This window comes from Pseudorasbora parva, chromosome 7, assembly GCF_024679245.1.
Source record: "Pseudorasbora parva isolate DD20220531a chromosome 7, ASM2467924v1, whole genome shotgun sequence".
Classification (NCBI taxonomy): domain Eukaryota; kingdom Metazoa; phylum Chordata; class Actinopteri; order Cypriniformes; family Gobionidae; genus Pseudorasbora; species Pseudorasbora parva.
Genome location: NC_090178.1, coordinates 14,438,394 through 14,454,381, shown reverse-complemented (window position 1 = coordinate 14,454,381; position 15,988 = coordinate 14,438,394). Strand labels below are relative to the sequence as shown.

At 39.8% G+C, this 15,988-nt stretch overlaps 1 protein-coding gene across 7 annotated transcripts in view; it reads left to right on the top strand.

Annotated features, from left to right (window-relative positions):
- The first annotated feature begins 290 nt into the window (after positions 1-290).
- adgrb1a (adhesion G protein-coupled receptor B1a) overlaps positions 291-15,988 on the top strand; it is a 116,765-nt gene continuing 101,067 nt past the window's right edge. For 6 of the 7 annotated variants that reach the window (XM_067448261.1, XM_067448260.1, XM_067448263.1 and 3 more), the window contains exon 1: positions 291-848. The gene's annotated coding sequence lies outside the window, so the exon portion shown is untranslated. The remainder of the gene's footprint in view (positions 849-15,988) is intronic. The other variant, XM_067448264.1, reaches the window with a different exon arrangement.

Sequence of the window (15,988 nt, the reverse complement as noted above, 5' to 3'; positions counted from 1 at the left end):
ATATATATATATATATATATATATATATATATATATATATATATATATATATATATATATATATATAGTTATTTTGTGTTATTTTTTCTATTTTTATATAAAAATAAAAGTATTATTTTTATTATCGGCTTTTAATGGGTTAAACAACTGCCTCCGTGCGTTCTCTCTCTCTCTCTCTCTCTCTCTCTCTCTCTCTCTCTCTCTCTCTCTCTCTCTCTCTCTCTCTCTCTCTCTCTCTCTCTCTCTCTCTGTGCGCTTCATTTTCACTTTCTCATCGTTGTGTCTCCTTCATTCTTGTGTGACCCACGCAATGCTGTTGCTCCACAAGGGGGGGCTGCTGGATATATGCTTTAAGTGCCCAACTCCTTGCCTTCAAACACTAAATCCAGTTTGTGTGGACAGAGCGGGCGAGGAGAGGAATACTCCCACTGCCTCGACACGAGAGAACACCCGACCCGAGCCTGGGCTACACTCATCGCACACTTCCCTGGAGCCTTCACGCACCACCTGAGGACTTTTTATCCGGAAAAACGGGAGAACCATTACGACTTGCAGTTTGGATTAAATAAGAAACATTTGGGGGAAAGAGTAACATTATCAGAAGTGACAGAATAGAAACACACATTAACGGGATCCGCTGTGAATTTATGGATGCTTGTTGCTTTATTCGGTCCTATGAGCACCCCTCGTCCACTGGAGCAAACAGACCTCCTTTTGTGTCATTTTTCAAGCAGATATTGCCTGTTGAAAGAATGAATACACCGAACTTATTCTGAACAAGTTGGAGGAATAGTCGAAGGCTTTTTTTGTGTGCAGACAAACAGATGGGACATGACAACTTTTCGGAGGTAAACCCTTATTATGATTGCTGACATCTATGCGATTTGAGACCCAACATGACAGGGTCATCTGTGCGTTTGCACACATAATAATACGCATTTGTTTAGACTCACACGATATCAGTTATGCCTTATAAACAATAATTGAGTGACATCTTTTACGCACGCATTTATGGAGGCTAGGGTTATGCTCATAAACTCTGTTGCATCTTTCGTCTGTTCTTCATAAGTGCTACATCAAAGAATGACATGACAAATCTGTGTAATTCAGTTTGAGGAGGATTGTGCTGTGCTTGCGGTTCTCGTCAGAGAGCTTCCCTGTCCAAGGTACCAAACGGCGTTGTTGACCAGTCCAGTGTCCAGGGAACAAAACACTTTTGACATGATTTCAAAACACACACTACATTTCATCATTTTAACTTAGCTAATCGCATTTAAACAAGTGCTGTCTGTGTATTTTCCATTGGTTTTCCATTGTGCGCAATAGTTGCTGCTCGTATCTCCCTTGTGGATTGGGAATACACCTTGCCGTCTCGTGCCTCCTTCGCTTCCCCAATACGGACAAACAGTCTAAATGTGTTTCAACTGTTTCCAACATAAAACAAAGTTTCCCTCTAGTTAAGATTTTACCACTTTTTATTTTTTATTTTTTATTATTATTATTAATAGTATTAGTCACATTTTAAATCGATGTACCATTATAATTGCAACGACACGTTACACATGTTGGTATCGGTTGCAAACACGCGTTTTGCAGCATTTTATGTGAGATAGCATATATGACATAGTTTAAATATTGTTACTGAACCTGTATGTCATTTGGTATTAAGTGCAAAAACACCTGTGATGTAGAGCCAGTGCAGTATTCAGCAGCACATGGAAAGAAATAAAAGGTTGAGAGCTCGTGTTTTGTCCGGTTCAGTGATGATGTTCCTCTTTAACAAAGACAATAAAAGGCAAAGTCTCTCTTTTCTCTCTGCCTCTCTCTACCTTTCAGTTTTTCAATTACAGAGTACTTTGCATGTTGTTGCAAAATTACATCTTTTTTTTTCAATAAGAAGCCAGTGATTTGACTAAAATAGCATAATATTTGCAATAGCCTAATGTAAAACACAGCAGAGCCAGTGAAGTGTGACCTATCTTACTTTAATGAACACTAACTCCTTAAAACGGTCTCTCTTTTAGACTCGTTCAGATTCTGTTAAACTGTCTTACCACATGCTGCTTACGATGTCGAAAGCAAGCTACATGCGCCATTACGCACCGACAGAATGGCAACTTCTCGTTTGCTAATAGATGTGGTTTGCTGGTGTTTGGCGGAGAGTCAGTGACGGCGAGCGAGTAGAAGTTCCGTGTTTGTACAGTAGGGGGGACTGTGCCAGCGCTCAATTCCCTCCGTGGGAATAGGGGAATAAACGGCGATCACGGAGCGGGAGATGCCTCACTGCGCACTTTTGAGACTCACAAGACGGAGCCCCTGACTGCAGCACACAGCAGAGCTCCACAACAGGTTATGATGGTGCTCAACCTGTGTGCTTAACTCAAAGCTATTGTACAGATATCTACAAACACATTTTTTTTTTTTTATATTAGCTATATTTTATCATCAGTGTCACCAATAGCGACACGGGTGATTAGATAGGCCTACATAATTTAAAATGTTAATAATAATAATAATAATAACAACTACGTTTGCAGAGATGAAACTCGCTGATAAAATTGTGTAATGTGCCCACGGTACCCCAAGTTTTCTCAGTACATTGGCCCGAGCCAAAATAGCCCGAATCGACGTGACTGTGATATTCTGGTGCTAAGATATACGGTTGCTGGGCTGTTCTGACTCGTTGTTAGGGTGTGGCTAGGAAGTTGCTATAGTCTGTTAGTGAATGGCCTGAATTAAAAATCCCACCTCCTAGTTTTTATTACTCTATGATCTGAAGAATATGACCCCTCACATATGACAAAGATTGTGACATATATATATATATATATATATATATATATATATATATATATATATATATATATATATATATATATATATATATATATATATATATATATATATATATATATATATATATATATATCACAATCTTTGTGTTAAATCTAAATGGCACATTCATATCAGTTCTGCCCGACTGCATCTTTTAGATACATGTATGCCGCGAGTCTCCAGGGAATTTTGAGCTTAAGAGAGGCAAGCATAGAAGGCAGCGCTTGCCCGTGGCCACGGATATTTGGACGGCCGTGTTTTCTTCATCTGAGGAAGGGAGAAGAAATGATACATTGAGAATAAAAATAGAGCAGACTGACTGACAGCATAGTTTTGAATTACGAGCTGAGGTGAAATTGGGCAAGCTGGCACTATTGGCTTTTTTTGGAGGGCAGCCATGCATGCCTTTTAACCTAGATGCCCCGCTTTTGTCTTTTTCTACAACCTTATTCTGTCGCTCACTTCCTCTCTTCTTATTTCCCTTTCTCGTCTACTATTCCTCGTCAAGACACGGAATCAGAAGAGCACATTTCATTAAGCACTATCAAAGAATACTCGCCACACCTCATCCAAATGACCAAAAATGCATTAAGCGCAATCACACATGCAACATCGCACCAGATTTGAGCCTCTCACACGCCTCTCGACTAGTCTGTTTGTGACAGGTTCCTGTTCCCAACATACACAGAAACACTTCACAGGCCCTCTCCCTTGGTTTACACAACACGTCGTGTTCTGAAAATAATATTCGAGGCTTTTCGTAGTAGAGAGACTTGGAAGGGATTTCAGTTTAATGACATTCAGTCAGCAATGAAAAAATGCTGGCTCCTGATGTCTCACTCAATAAGCCACCATACACTTTTTTTGACTATGCCAGTCAAAAGATGTATTTATTTGTTGTATTATGCTCAACAAGGCTGCATTTCTTTGATCATTAATACAAAAACAGTAATATTGTGAAATAGTATTACTATTTAAAGGAACTGAGTTTAATATATTTTAAACTATATAAAAAAAACAGCAATAATAATAATGAATTGGAAAAATCGGAATTTTCATCATCCATTACTCTTCAAAAAATCTTTAGAAATCATTATGCGGATTTGGTTCTCAAGAAGTATTTTGGTATTAACACTTTATATGGGAACAATTCTCACTTTTAACTAGTTGCAAATCTGCAGTTTATTAGTACATATCAGTGCTGTATTCTGCATGACAACACTTAATCCTACCCAATACCAAAACTTAAATGATACAATAACTACTTTATTAAAATATGATATAAACTGAGGCATAATCAGTAGTCAATATGTGTTCCCCATACTAAAGTGTTAGCAATATTTCCTATTATAATTTTTTTTTTGTTGTTGTTGTTTTTTTTTGCTGCGTCAAGTAAGTAAAATAAAATATATACATGTTATGTATGTCAGATTTCATCAGGCTCAAACTGTAAAAGAATATTGAGGGAGCATGAAGAATATTTCACGCATGGATTCCAGACCATAAATTCACTAAAGAATCCTGAAAAACTGCATAATGGGATCCAAAAAAATATCAATAAAAAAACATTATTACTAATTGAGCACCACAACAGCATATCAGAATGATTTCTGAAGGATCGTGTGACACTAAAAATTCAGCTTTTCCATCATAGGAATAAATGACATATTAAAATATATCCAAGCAGAAAGCAGCAGTCGTATTAAATTGTAATAATATTCCACAATATTACTGTATTTTATATTAAATAAATGCAGCCTTGTGAGCATAAGAGACTTTCAAAAACATTAAATGATCGTAATTATTCCAGCAATTTGACTTGTAGTGCAGTGTATAGATATAATACGATATATGATATGAAAAATGAAATGGGGGATGCGATTACAGGCCAAACTCGAACCTGCAGCCCCCACATGAGCAGCACCACACTAACTGTAGCCACAGCGTTGTCTTGCAGCATTATTAAGACTCTGTGATGCTGCATACATCCTTTAAACTAAGGTTGCTGACTGTTTTGACCTCTTATGATGGAGCTGGTATGGAGGGGGAGGCAGGTGTTGAGCGAATGAGGTCGGTATGTTCGCAAGGTGCTAAGCGATTAGTGGTATGATTGTGCACAGGAGCCTGTGGCCCCTGGCCATCCTTGTCGAGCACAATGATCAGGGCTGGAACACAGCGCATTTGGCCATTCGCTCTCTAATTAGGGTCTAAACGAGAGCCTGTGCTCCTGCCTAATGAATCTTAGACGGAGAGCCGAGAGACAGAGGAAGCAGGCTTGGAATGAGGCGGCGAGGAGGACACAGTTTCCAGCATCCCATCTGAGGTCCTTGCCACGAAAGTGTATTAATGGCTGCTTTTCAAACGCCGCGCAGATGGCTTTGCCACTGTCTGTGTTTGTTTCGGTGCCGCATGATGCAACTTAAGAGTAAAAGTGTAAATGGGTGTGCCATTATGTATCTGGTGCAATGACAAAATGAGCTGTATCTGCTGGATAGATCCAGATGTGGGTGACGCTTAAACCAGAAGTGTGTCAAAACTAAATGAGAAGCAGTTTTAGATTCTATGCAGTTTCTATGTAGCAAATATTCATTGTGTACAATAAAAAAAGAAAGAAAACAGGAAGGTTTCTGAACAAAATGCATCATGCTGTGTGCTTGAGACAGAGAAGTGTGTGGTTGTATATCTCGCTCAGAAGGTTAAAAACATTAAAAGACATTTTAAAAAGTGTACTGGCATTGTAACTTAGCTCAATGTTACTCTCAGCAAGTTCAAGTTTCTGAGACCTGCGCAAAAAAATGGAAACGTGGCCATTCAAAATGAACTTGAAATCACATTGTGCACATTCCCAACCATTGGCTTCATAGACTCACCATAGCTTTGTAAGGAGAGATATTGCCATTAGAATATCCAAACTATCTCACCACCAATTTGTATGTATTTTTGATGTAGGTTTAGTGGAGGCATTAGGGGTAGGCCATTTGTACAAATTCATATTGGGCAACTCGGAAAATTGACACATTTTACTGTTAAAATAGTATTATAAATATTAGATTATTAAAAATCATCAATTATTTTAAGGTCGTTATCCATTCCCTGAAAAGTTTACACGATAAAAGTCAGATTTTTAATAAATGCATTTTTTACATTTGCAAGATGCAAATGCAGGCCATGATTCAACATATCATCCTCTCATTGACTCGTTCACCGGTCATCGCCCCAACATAAAAGTGAAGAATATGGAAAATAATGAGGCCTATTTTGTCTGAGTGCAGTCTGAGAGGCTGGATGGTGCTGTTCCACGAACCAGCGATCTCACAGATCTGAGCTCAAAATAAAGCTGTGATTGCTTCAGGGAGGGAAACACCTTGTTTGAGAACTCTTTTCTTACACGCATACACATCTAACTCCGTATGTGTTTTTTTTAAAACTGAAATTATGCAGAGAAACTCCATGAGTGGAAGGATGGCAGATGACACAATGTGTGAGGACACCGGAGCTGGATGACACCTTTGTCAGCTAATTATAGATGGCAAAGTACGACTAGAGCATGATGACGGGAAGCTTTTTCTTGGCTATGCGCGTGTTCATATTTTTAAATGTCAAATGCATGTGCACAGAGGCGTTTCATTGTTTCAGTGGCATCCGTACGGGTGCCGAAATCAAACCACCCATACACAATGAAAATGTTATTTCTCTCCTCTCCTTTAAGCAAAGAATCAAATAAGGCCGCTGGTCTTCTAATGTGAAGATAACGAAGCACTATTTCTCACTATTTATGAAGTGAAAATTAGCCCGGCAGACCAGGACTGCACTCTTTTTTTGTGTGAGGATTTGATACATAATTGAATTGGAGCGACTTCCAATGCTTTGTCGCTGTGCATGTTCAGTGAAAAGTAAGATAGTGATCTTCCATTCATATTTACGGTAGGCACATAAAAGTCAAAAATTGGAGAAAAAGATATCAAACCAAGGGTTTTTCCCCCCTTCTGGTCTATCTACTTTTCTAAGCCATTTTTTAAATTAACTTTTAACCAACCGGTCTCAATAGGTTTTTTTATTGGATGCATGAAATCAGCTCATTAAGTTAATCACAAAATTAGATTTTTTGCTAACACTTTATTTTAAGTTTACTATAGTAATAACAGTACATTATGCATAATTTCAAGTAACTAACCCTAACCATAACTCTATCAGCTATTATGTGATTTTGTTTTTGGTGATTTTAGTATCTTATTTCTCTCTCTCTCTCTCTCTCTCTCTCTCTCTCTCTCTCTCTCTCTCTCTCTCTCTCTCTCTCTCTCTCTCTCTCTCTCTCTCTCTCTCTCTCTCTCTCTCTCTCTCTCTCTCTCTCTCTCTCTCTCTCTCTGTGTGTGTGGGTATGTTTTTGTGACATATGAGGACACAAATGTGTATAATTACATGGGTATGACGTAGTTATTACAAAGAGAGGGTACAATATGAGGACATTGGCCATGTCCCCACTTTTCAAAATGCTTATAAATCATACAGGATGAGTTCTTTTGAGAGAGTAAAAATGCAGAATGTTTCCTGTGATGGGAAGGTTTAGGGGCAGGGGCAGTGTAAGGGGATAGAAAATACGGATATACAGTATATAAAAACCATTACGCCTATGGAATGTCCCCATATGTCACAAAAACAAACGTGTGTGTGTGTTTGTGTGTGTGCGTGTGTGTGCAAGTGTGTGTGTGTGTGTGTGTGTGTGTGTGTGTGTGTGTGTGTGTGTGTGTGTGTGTGTGTGTATTTTAGTTATTGTTATTCCCCTATTATAAAGCACTTTGTAAACACTGTTTTAAAAGATGCTATATAAATAAAACTTTACTTACTTGATATTACTCAGTACTTATTTGAGTAAGTACAATGTAACTTCACCTTAAAATAAAATGTGACCCATTTCAGAAATTACAGAATTATTTTGTATGCTTGTGCAACCTTTCTTTAAAAAATGCCAGTTGGTGTGATATAATGCTATGGAAGTCTCAATATTTTTTGGTGAGGATATTATATACACCGATCAGGCATAACATTAATATTGAGTTGGTCCCGCTTTTGCTGCCAAAACAGCTCTGACCCGTCAAAGCATGGACTTCACTAGACCCCTGAAAGTGTGCTGTAGTATTTGGCACCAATATGTTAGCTGCAGATACTTTAAGTCATGTAAAATGCGAGGTGGGGCCTCCATGGATCAGACTTGTTTGTTCAGCACATCCCACAGATGCTCGATTGGATTGAGATCTGGGGAATTTGGAGGACAAGTCAACACCTCAAACTCATTCCAGAGCCATTTTTGCATTGTGGCAAGGCCCATTATCTTGCTGAAAGAGGCCACAGCCACCAGAGAATGCAGTTTCCATGAACAGGTATACATGGTCTGCAACAATGCTAAGATAGTTGGTATGTGTCAAAGTAACATCCACATGGATGGCAGGAACCAATGTTTCCCAGCAGAACATTGCCAAAAGCATCACACTGCCTCCCTTTGCCCCAGCCTTTGCACCCAACGTGCATCAATGAGCCTTGGCCGCCCATGACAGTCATCGGTTCACCACTGTTCCTTCCTTGGACTACTTTTGATAGATTCTGACCACTGCAGACCGGTATCACCCCACAAGAGCTGCGGTTTTGGAGATGATCTGACCCAGTCGTCTAGCCATCATAATTTGCCCATTGTCAAACTCGCTCAAATCCTTACGCTTGCCCATTTTCCCTGCTCTAAACACATCTTTGAGGACAAAATGTTCACATGCCACCTGATATACCCCACTCACTAACAGGTGCCGTGATGAAGAGATAATCAGTGTTATTCACTTCACCTGTCAGTGATCATAATGTTATGCCTGATCAGTGTAAATGAAAAGGTATCCCATTTCATGCCGACTTTAAACACATTAGGAGAAAGGAGAAACAGAGGATAAAAGAGAAAAAGAAAACAACAAAGTGAAGGAGAAAGCAATGATACATATCACAGATGGCGAGCCTTTTCTATCGCTGTGATTTCATTTTAAATATTCATTTGACCCTTTATCTGCAGCAACCAAGAACATTTAGAAAAAAGACAAAAGAAAGCAAAATGGCTTGGTTTTTATCTTTGGCTCACTTTTTATAGGTCTTTTTTTCCCTTTCCTCTTTAGTCATTTGTTTTCTGATAAAACAGTGTTTTTCATGCTAAAACAGTTTACACAAAGAGAGTCCCTGTCTGCAGCAACGCATGCAAGACTGAATAGCTCAACATCGTCACATCCTAGTGTGCCTACGCAATTTTGTACAAGAAATCTCTTTTAAAGTCTTTTCAGGGCTTTGTGCCGCGTCGGTTTAAGGCCAGTTTGTGTACAAACTTCAATCAAAGGGGTCTGTAATAGCGAATGAATGAGTGTAGTCGCTCTTTTTCCGCCTGTCTATGTTCTCTTGTGAGAACAAAGCTGTCTTTGATGTGAAGTGCATGCATAATCCTCTGTATCTGACATTGCATCTCTGTCGCGGAGTAAAGCCCCCTCAAATCTCGGAGGGCCTGCGTCTCCGGAGCCGTGTCGTTAACTCCCCCACTGCGCCGCGTGTCACTCTCGGCACCGTTGTAGTGCTTGAATAGCTGTCAGCACTACGTGTTTGCTATTGTGATATACCTGACTCTATCACTGTTACTGTTTGTTACCTGAAGACATGTTTGTGACTTTAAGTCACTGTGCATCAGTGACTGAGGGCGCAGCATTCTTATTTTTTCTTTTTTCAGTTCTGAGCTCATAGTGTCCTTTCAACATATCGCTGCTATTGCCTCTCGTTGCTTTTTATGACTGCGTAGACATAAAAAGCAACAAGAACAGATGAACCCCAGTGTTCCTCATCTGTGATTCTTTCTACTGGCTAACGTGTTGTAATCAAATCAGTCTTTTGAACAGAATACATCTGCGAGTAATTAGACTTGCTTTATTTCTCTGTGTTTATCATAAAAGTATTTCGTATTTTTCCCCCTTCAATAAACAAGTTCAAGGATGAGAAAAGCAGAAGAAAAGTGAAAACATCTGCTCCCGGAAGTGCAGACTGTCCAATTTGGCCATGTCAGCCATTTTTGTCGACTCTGGTGAAGTAGAGCATTTATCTGTGGCAGTGAAAACTCGTTCTTTCCATCCCATTAATTACCAAATTCTGCACAAATGTGGTTTCCCTCAGGCAAACTGCAGCTGCATTTCTGTTTACTGCACATATGATGCAGTGGGTATGAATCTACAGGCCCAAATGTGAAGGGGTCATGTGTCGTTTCTGAAATCCACATTAAAAACGATTTACCAATTTTAACACTGGAAAATTAAGCATTGAAGACTGAATTCATACAAACTATTTGCAAGCTGTATTTCACCTGACTTGTGAGTGTGAGTTTGTCGTTTGTATTGAGTTTGAAGCTGATTTATGAATAAACACTCTTAAAAACTAGCCTGGGAACAGCTTCCTAGACAACTTCTGGAAAATTTAGAATTGGTCTGCAAGTAGTCTGCCAAAAGAACCCATTCAAACCCATTTCTAAACTGTCAAAAATGCGGCACCAATCAGAAATGTTGGGACGGGCTTTACACGATGACAACAGCGCAGCGACGGTGAAGCAGATTTTGTTCACTACAAAGATGGATGCCGTCGTGAAACATCACTCGTTCGAATCAGCTATTGTGTCTGTTTTAAGCGATTTCTTTTTTGTTAAAAACCGAGCAAAGAACACTCGGCTACCAGATGTGGATTAATATCACACCGGCTACTTTGATGAGGAGGATGGGGAGTGTTGATCATGTGCTAACCATCACACAGCAGCTCTGGATCCGGCCTTTCTGTGCTTATTTCCTCACACTAGCCAGATATGAAAAAAGACAAATTCGCAGTTCCAGTAAAGCATCCAGTAAGCGGCAGTCCTGTGGGCAAAAATGCTTTGTTGATGCTAGAGGTCAGAGGAGAATCGGCCGACTGATTCAAGCTGATAGAAGAGCAACTTTGACTGAAATAACCACTTGAATAATTTCAAATTGGTTTCTTGAACATGACAATGAGTTCACTTTACTAAAATGGCCCCCACAGCCACCAGATCTCAACCCAGTAGAGCATCTGTGGGATGTGGTGGAACGGGAGCTTAGTGTTCTCACAAATCTCCATGCTATCCTATCAATATGAGCCAACATTTCCAAAGAATGCTTTCAGCTCCTTGTTGAATCAATGCCACGTAGAATTAATGCAGTTCTGAAGGCGGAAGGGGGTCAAACACAGTATTAGTATGGTGTTCCTAATAATCCTTTAGGTGTGTGTGTGTGTGTGTGTGTGTGTGTGTATATATATATATATATATATATATATATATATATATATATATATATATATATATATATATATATATATATATATATACCCATATTGAGTACCAGTCTGTGATTGCACCGTTCTTGAAGAATTCAGATTAATGTGGTGTTCAAGGTTGGCTAAAGCGTACCTGTTTTATACCCACAATTTTTGGTGATTTGCTTCTAAAGGATTATTCCTCACTTCACTCTGTCTCACAAATGTCAATCTGTCCACATTGTCCATACAGATTCTTATAATAGGACTATATATCTTTTCTAATGAGAGAGAGCAAAAGAGATTAAACAGGCTGTAATCTCTCTTTGTCTCTCTCTCGCTCTCAGGTTGGGACAGTTTGATGGATGAAGCGGGTCATCTTTCAGGCGCTGACAGTGATAGCCTGTGTCAACCCTCAGATAGTGACTTGGCTCAATTGCTCTCGTTCCCTCCCCCTGTCATTCTCCTGCTCTTTTCATATTATCATTACTGTACTGAGGACAGATTGGGTGGGGTTATCTCAGAAAGAGGTTTGGATTACTCTGTATGTCTTGCTGGCATGAAACAGTGTCCCACCGGTACTGTCAATGCGTGTAATCATCCATATCCCCCTGTGGAGTCTGCGTAACTTGGCTTCTCACTCATAACCCTGCTGGGGAACCAGGTCATACTAGCATAAGGTGTTCAAGCTGGTTTTTGGAACATGGTGAATGTTTTTTTTATTTTTTATTGTGCTAGTTCAAGATGTTCCACCAGTCCAGCCAGGTCCTCACCAGCTGGTAGTGCAGCTGGTCAACCAGCTAAACCAGCTTGGACCAGCGAGGAACCAACTGAAACCGGTTCCAAAACACAGATACTATACAAATTTGGTTCTAGCTAAATGTAATTTACACACACCCACACACACACGCACGCACACACACACACACACACACACACACACACACACACACACACACACACACACACACACACACACACACACACAAAATGGAAATGTCGTGTTTCCATAGGTGTAATGGATTTCATACTGTACAAACTGTACATCCTATCCCCCTACACTGCCCCTGCCCCTAAACCTACCCATCACAGGAAACATTCTGCATTTTTACTTTCTCAAAAAAAAAACTCCTTCTGTGTGATTTATAAGATGTTTTCCTCATGGGGACCTAAAAATGTCCCCACAAGGACAAGGATTTCGGATATTGCCATCTTTGTGGGGACATTTTGTCCCCATAACGTAGGGATTACCAGGCCACACACACACACACACACACACACACACACACACACACACACACACACACACACACACACAAAGATTAAACAGTAGGTGTTTATTTTGCTTCAAACTAGTAGTTTTAGAGGCCATTCACACAGAATGTGATTATGTGTTGTACTGCAATACAAGGACAGTTGAATTGGGGGGGAAAGCAAGGCCTTCTTCTTAAATTCTGTTTTTAGAATGCTGTGCAATCAGTGAGACACTGCAGAAGATGCAAGACCCGTGCAGTCAAAGACATGTGCAGTTTTTTCTTTTGGTTACATGAGTGACTTTTTGGCATACATTTGTGTAACCGAGCCATCATGTTAGCATTCCATTGACTCCCATTCATTTTTGTGTCACTTTGACATCTGAGGTGTTTAAAGACTCCATTTGTCCATTGTTTATTTCTAAAGAAACACAACAGTTTGAAGGCACCATTACTTTGTATCTTACACTATTGCCCCGTAGAAGCCGTTTTTGTAAAAACAGGCTAACGGTTGCATCATAACTAAACGACAGTAGAGAAATTACCTTATGGACCCGTGTAGACAGGAGGAAAAGCTCGCAGGCACATACCGATGTTACATTTTAAAATAAATAATACTATGCAAAATGTCCTAAATAATTCATCAGAATACTTAACAAAAGTTGATCTTGCTCACGCTCTCCATCTCTGCAAGATTCGGTGATTCAGATTTTTACTTTGGACAACTACTAGAAGACTTACAGCTGTCAGACAGGTTGCTTACATCACATCTACGTCGTCAAGCTAAGTCTGAGGGAGCGCAGTTCGCTCAGCCATCAGGAAGTGAGTGCTTCTAATTGACTTCACTTTTCTCAAACACCAGTAAAATGTTGAATACCTTGTATGATTCATTTAAATTTAATTTTGTGTCTGAAAGGGAAACTCCTAAACATAAAGTCAGCTATAAAAATATAGCCTAGAAATCTAGACGCACCCTAGCGGCAGCAAATTTAATCTGCCCGCGAGTGTCGTCTAGCAACTCTCAATACCCTTCTGAGCTGTATTCCCCTAACTCTTGCCGGGCCAATCACATTGTGTATAGAGTCGGTGGGCGGGGCCATAATGACGACGGCCGAGTTGCATTTGCGTGCTTCTAGTAAACATAGAAGCTGGCGAACGGCGGTCTTTCAAATCAGCTTTGACCGCGACTCTGGAAGACTTGGAGTTAAGCTTTTCTCTGAGAAAAGAACAAAGAACGGCACTGAAGTCATTCTTAAAAAGGGAAGATGTGTTCTGAGTTTTGCTGACCGGATACGGTGAATGTTTAATCTGTCAACGAGCTCCGTTTCACCTTCGTTGCTCTGGTTGGTGTAGCGCTATCCTATCGCGTGCAGAGGGAGTTTGAAAGACAACCGTTTATCCCGCCCCTCGGATTGAGCCCTGTCAATGGTGAGTTTCCAGACCAAACATCTTGATGTGGGTCTGGCTTGTCAGGCTAGCAAAAATAAGTACTAAATCCTAACAGTAGTTTTTATCGCCAAATGAGGGTTTGCACGTTAGTAAATCTAGCCCTAAATCTTTATTCAATCAAAAAATAATTGATAATATTATTTATATCATCTAGACAAAAATTTAAACAAACCATTTCAAAATATAATATATATATACATTGAATACGCATCATTTCCAATTTAGGAAGAAATGTGAAAACATCCTTTTCAATGCTAGCTATGAGACAAAGGTATTAGCCATTTTACTCTAAAATAAATAAAAAAGAAAGTTAAAATACCATTTCCAATACATCATTTCAGAATGATGACTTCCAGAAAAGAAAAAAAAATATGATGCACGTACAATACATACAATACTCAACAATGTTCACTAAAAAATTTGTGAACGTTTTAGATTTGTTTTAGAAAATAAAGTGCACACGCTCAAAAGTGTGCACAGCTGAAGATACTATATCATGGTACATACACGGTACAACTTTTTAAAGAGAGGTTAAGGATACACATAAGTTCCTTGGGGCTCCATATGGACGTGCGCGCGTGCCTTCAGAGACCCCTCTGTGAAGTGCCTGCATGAAGAGCTAATTGTTGACATTGGGTAATTGTGCCCTGAAGGTCTGTTGTGTTTTATTTAGTTTCGTGATGAGCAACCACGACAGGCCCCTCAGGCAGTGCAGGGCAGAATGGAGACAAATAGAAAAAGGAAAAAAAGCTGGATAATTCTTTAAACTTTTATTGCTTCGATGGCACTGCGATCAACTCAGCAAGCATTTAATGTAATTAGCCACTGAGCGTAATGTTAACACTCATTGACTTTTTTGTTTGTTTGTAAGACATCTGCGTGCCAGTGCCGTTGACCCCGCGACGGAGCTCACTCTCAGCCTCTATATCCGCCGTTCGCATCTCGATACCCTTGTTTATGTATTCATTTATTCCTGCCCATGTAGTGAAATGTTAGCTGCATTGGCCTATAGGTAAAACTCGTAAATTTCCTGCCATTGATTTGTAGTAGATATGGATTCTTCTCTCTCTCTCTCTCTCTCTCTCTCTCTCTCTCTCTCTCTCTCTCTCTCTCTCTCTCTCTCTCTCTCTCTCTCTCTCTCTCTAAAGTGGTGGGGTAAAATAAGCTTTGTTTGTTGGACCGGCCTTGTGTAAATCTGCCTGTGACATTTTGATAGCTGGAGATATACTGGAAAAAAGCAAATATAATTAGAGAGGAGGCTGGACTAGAAGCTGTCACTCAAAAGTTCCATTATCAAACCAGCCAAGAGCGCCGGGCTCAGAACGGATGCAAGAAGAGAAGACCAGTTTCCGTACAGTACGTATAACTTGGAGACAAAGAGAAACAGCACAGGAGGAGAAAACGCGAGGGGACGAACTTGTGGGCTAGTCAGTCCGAGAGTCTTTCAGTAAACAGCGAGTCGCAAATATTTCAGCCGTCATGGCAAAGTGTCGACAGCTGTTCCCATCTGCATGTTAATGAAGGCAGAGGCGAGGGACTCTGGCTCAATGGGTCCCTTCAGCTCCCATACTCTCTCTCACGCACACACACACACACACTCCCACACCCAAACTCTCTCTCTCTCGATGTCTGCCACGGCTCTCTATCACTGGATGGGCATTGTACGCCCAGAGCACCCTCAGTCCCACGTATCTACAAACACACTCGTGCGCTTGTTTCTCTAGAGCAGCCTTGAGGTCAGTAGGCTATAGACCGAGAAATATAGAGAGACAGAAAGAAAGAGTATGAGATGGATGACGTGGTTGAGTGTGAGATCAAGTCAAGGTGAGTTTTGAAAGATACACAATATTCCTTAATATACATATATTATATTATAAATTATTATAATTATATATATATTTATGCCTACATTTAGATTTTACTTGTATTCTGATTTTATATTGGAATTTTTTTGAGCTTAATTGATTTTAAATAATTTATTGTATAATAGTATATTTATGAACATTTTAACAGTCAATTGGGGGGTTTTGACACAGTATTTTCTTTTAGATTACAGTTTTTCTCAGTCGCTTTGGTACATTTCTCAGATCAGAATTGAAATTCTCAAAACTACCTGTTTAATTCTC